Source organism: Cebidichthys violaceus, unplaced genomic scaffold (assembly GCF_023349555.1).
Source record: "Cebidichthys violaceus isolate CVI_PGR_0920_01 unplaced genomic scaffold, fCebVio1.0.p SCAF_108, whole genome shotgun sequence".
Lineage (NCBI taxonomy): Eukaryota > Metazoa > Chordata > Actinopteri > Perciformes > Stichaeidae > Cebidichthys > Cebidichthys violaceus.
The window spans coordinates 273,725-278,131 of record NW_027176272.1 but is presented as its reverse complement, the minus strand read 5'-3'; the positions used below and the strand labels follow the sequence as shown (position 1 = coordinate 278,131).

General features: G+C 43.2%; 1 long non-coding RNA gene across 1 annotated transcript; it reads right to left on the bottom strand.

Moving 5' to 3' along the window:
* Positions 1-1,646: 1,646 nt before the first annotated feature.
* Positions 1,647-3,154, bottom strand: LOC137889254 (uncharacterized). The gene is made up of 3 exons (XR_011105212.1): positions 2,929-3,154; positions 2,579-2,812; positions 1,647-2,483 (listed from the first exon to the last, which is right to left on the bottom strand). It is a non-coding gene; the product is annotated as an uncharacterized lncRNA (long non-coding RNA).
* Positions 3,155-4,407: the final 1,253 nt, after the last annotated feature.

The following is a 4,407-nucleotide window of genomic DNA, read 5'->3' as shown; positions in this document are numbered from 1 at the left end:
AAAATTGAGACACATTTTTAAGAGGGACAACAAAAGTGCAACAAAATAACTAGTTCCTGGTATCAGCAGCTATTAACGCTAACACAGGCAGGAGTAGCTGTAGGGTCTCAGCTAAGCTCTACTGATGTATTTATTAAAAACTATTGATTAACTATTATTTTCTTGATCAATTGATTATTTTTCCATGTTTGAATAGACTAAATAAGATCAGTGTATTGATCATTTTACAAGACATTATTCTGACTGTGTAGTATTGAAAGGGTTAATGCTAGAGTTTTACTCCAGTGAAATGAAAATTGTCATTCATTGTCAACTTTACTAACTGAGCAGCTCATAAAGACTTCATTTTAAAGTACCATTTCTCTATGACTATTACTTATTATTGATCACTTCTTTGTAAACTCAAAAAAGGAGAATGTTGCATTTAATGAGTAAATGGCAAGTTTCTCAAAACATTTATGGTAAAGATTATGCTTACTGTGGTAGCCTTACATCTTTTTCAACATAACTGTATTTTAAAATGCTTCTTTTTGGTGAGAGCCATTACGTAAATGGCTCGTCACCGGAGTCTTCCACAAGCTGCTAGCTCACCTCAACATTGATGGCTCCATCATCACCCCCTCCACCCAGGTCCGCAACCTCGGTATCATCCTCGACCCCACCCTCTCTTTCCTACCCCATGCCAACCGCAATACCAAAACTGCCTTCTTTCATTTCAGGAACATTGCACGCATCCGGCCCTCCCTGTCCTCTGCCACCACCGAAATTCTCATCCATGCCCTCATAACCTCCAGACTTGACTATTGCAACAGCATCCTCTGGCTCTCCCAACAAAATCCTCAATAAACTCCAATATGTTCAGAACTCTGCCGCTCGACTGCTCACCTCCACCCGCCGCTATGAACACATCGCCCCGGTCCTTCGCAACCTCCATTGGCTCCCGATTAAATACAGAATAGACTTTAAAGTGCTACTCACCACCTACAAAACCCTAAACAACCTGGCCCCTCCCTACCTTTCAGACCTCCTCCCCCTTCACGCCTCAACCCGTTGCTTCAGGTCCGCCGGTGCAAACACTCTGAAGACCATCAGGACCAAGCGCCTGACCTGGGGTGACAGGGCCTTCTCAGCTGCTGCACCTCCCCTCCCCCTCTGGAACGCCCTCCCCATCCACATCCGTGAGGCTCCCTCCCTATCATCATTCAAACAAGCCCTCAAAACCCACCTCTTCAAACTTGCCTTCACCTGCTAACCCCTGCACCCTACCATCCACTACATGACTCATTCCGCACAGCTTCTCCAGTTTCCTTTTTTTACCAAAATGTTTGTTTTGTTTTTGTTTGTTTGTCTCTGACCTATGTAAAGCGTCTTTGGTACTTAGAAAAGCACTATATAAAATTGAAGTATTATTATAATTATTATTATTATTATTAATATTATTATTATTGACAGCTGGGACTACTAACAATCACCATGTTTGTTGTTTACGTTCATTATATGTTTGCATTCATAATGCTAATTTTTTTGAGGAAGGCCTGAAGGGAGGGGCTGTCAGTGGTGGCAACTTGGCGACTTTCTTGCGAGATGTAGCAACATCTAGAGCTAGTGTTGCTCGCTACAAAAAATCACACAAGAGACAATTTCAATTCCTCAAAGATTGTGTATTTTGATCATTGTAAATGTTCTGACAGAAATTTTACAAACTAAAAGAAATTTCACAGAATACAGCTGTGCATGATTACATAAATACACTTTCTAGAAATATGAAAATTGACAGTGGATTATTTTGACATATATGTATACCATTACCTTTGATATAACTTCCTTCAAACAAGGGTGAAAGTGATTTCCAGTGTGGCCAGTTTTACTTGTTTGGCAAACAAGCCTAAACAAGACAGCATTAGTAACTGTCATTATGTTAAATATTGCTAAAGCTCAGTGCTAACGGAAGCAAAAGTGATTTTATTATTAATTGTGCAATCATTTTACGACATCCCAGGATTTCCGATTATGTTGTTTAGCTTATTGTTCTAGTGAAGTCTCAAATAGACCAGGTGCTTAAAGTTGGCTATGTCATTTCATCCGGTCCATGATCCTGGACATTCACACACAGAAACATGTCTAGTTAGACAGACATACCTAATCCTCTTTCATTAATGTGTCCACTTATTGCAAATGATTAATTTGATAGTAAGTTTATCCGAAGCTGTACAAGACTTCTACTACAAGAATCTTAGATTTTTACTGACAACAAAGTCATTTTTCATACCACTGATTGCATTCATGTATTGATGTAAAGTCAAATGGAAATCGGCACTAATGTTATTGTTGGCTTGACATTAGCCATGACAACACTACAAGGCAGGATGCGGTGATGAGACTGATCTCATTATGACTTCCACTTGAAGCTGTCGTAGCTGGTGCTACTGCAGTAGTTAAGGTCGTAGTTGCAGCTGTTGTAGGTGCTGCAGTCGTAGGTGCTGCTGTTGTAGGTATGGCAGTGAAAAAAATCATTAGTTTGACAAACATTTGTGCAACTTTTGACATTTTTGATCAAGTAGCACTCATTATTGCTTACATTTTGTTGGTGCTACTGTTGTAAGTGCAACTGTTGTAGGTGCTACGGTTGTTGTAGGTGAAGGAGTCGTAGGTGCCGCTGTTGTTGTTGCTACAGTCGTAGTTGCTGCTGTTATAGGTGCAACTGTTGTTGTAGATGCAGCTGTTGTAGTTGCAACTGTTGTTGTAGGTGCAGCTGTTGTAGATGCATTAGTTGTAGGTGCCACTGTTGTTGGTACTGCTGTTGTAGGTGTAACTGTTGTTATAGGTACGGCCGTTGTAGTCGGTGTGGCAGTGAAACAAATCATTAGTTTGACAAACATTTGTGCAACTTTTGACATTTTTGATCAAGTAGCACTCATTATTGCTTACATGTTGTTGGTGCTACAGTTGGTGCTGCAGTCGTCCCTGCGGCTGTCGTAGTTGCTTCAGTTGTAGGTGCAGAAGTCGTAGGTGCCGCCGCTGTTGTTGATGCTGCTGTTGTAGGTGCAACTGTAGTTGTAGGTGCCATTGTTGTAGTTGCAACTGTTGTTGTAGTTGCAACGGTTGTTGTAGGTGCAACTGTTGTTGTAGGTGCAGCTGTTGAATGTAATGCTGTTGTAGGTACAGCTGTTGTAGGTGTAACTGTTGTTGTAGGTGCGGCCGTTGTAGTTGCAACTGTTATAGGTGCAGCTGTTGTAGGTGGTGCAGTCGTAGCTGCGGCTGTTGAAGGTACTGCTGTTGTAGGTGTAGTAGTCATAGTTGCCACTGTTGTTGATGCTGCTGTTGTAGGTGCAACTGTAGTTGTAGGTGCCGTTTTTGTAGTTGCAACTGTTGTTGTAGGTGCAGCTGTTGAAGGTGCTGCTGTTGTAGGTGCAGCTGTTGGTGCTACAGTTGGTGCTGCAGTCGTCACTGCGGCTGTCGTAGTTGCTTCAGTTGTAGGTGCAGAAGTCGTAGGTGCCGCTGTTGTTGATGCTGCTGTTGTCGGTGCAACTGTAGTTGTAGGTGCGGTTGTTGTAGTTGCAACTGTTGTTGTAGGTGCAGCTGTTGAATATAATGCTGTTGTAGGTGCAGCTGTTGTCGCTTCTGCAGTCTGTGCTGCAGTCGTAGTTGCGGCTGTTGTAGTTGCTGCAGTTGTTGGTGCGGCTGTTGTAATTGCTTCAGTCGTAGCTGCGGCTGTTGAAGGTAATGCTGTTATAGGTGCAGTAGTCGTAGGTGCCACTGTTGTTGGTGCTGCTGTTGTTGCTGCTGCTGTTGTAGGTGCAACTGTAGTTGTAGGTGCGGTTGTTGTAGTTGCAACTGTTGTAGTTGCAACTGTTGTTGTAGGTGCAGCTGTTGAAAGTGCAGCTGTTGAAGGTGCTGCTGTTGTAGGTGTAACTGTAGTTGTAGGTGCGGTTGTTGTAGTTGCAACTGTTGTAGGTGCAACTGTTGTTGTAGGTGCAGCTGTTGAAGGTAATGCTGTTGTAGGTGCAGCTGTTGTAGATGCAGTAGTTGTAGGTGTAACTGTTGTTGTAGGTGCGGCTGTTGTAGTTGCAACTGTTATAGGTGCAGCTGTTGTAGGTGGTGCAGTCGTAGCTGCGGCTGTTGAAGGTACTGCTGTTGTAGGTGTAGTAGTCATAGATGCCACTGTTGTTGATGCTGCTGTTGTAGGTGCAACTGTAGTTGTAGGTGCCGTTTTTGTAGTTGCAACTGTTGTTGGTGCAGCTGTTGATGGTGTAGCTGTTGTAGGTGCAGCTGTTGTCAGTGCAGCTGTTGTCGCTGCTGCAGTCGTAGCTGCAGTCGTAGCTGCGGCTGTTGTAGTTGCTGCTGTTGTAGGTGCAACTGTAGTTGTAGGTGCGGTTGTTGTAGTTGCAACTGTTGTTGTAGGTGCAG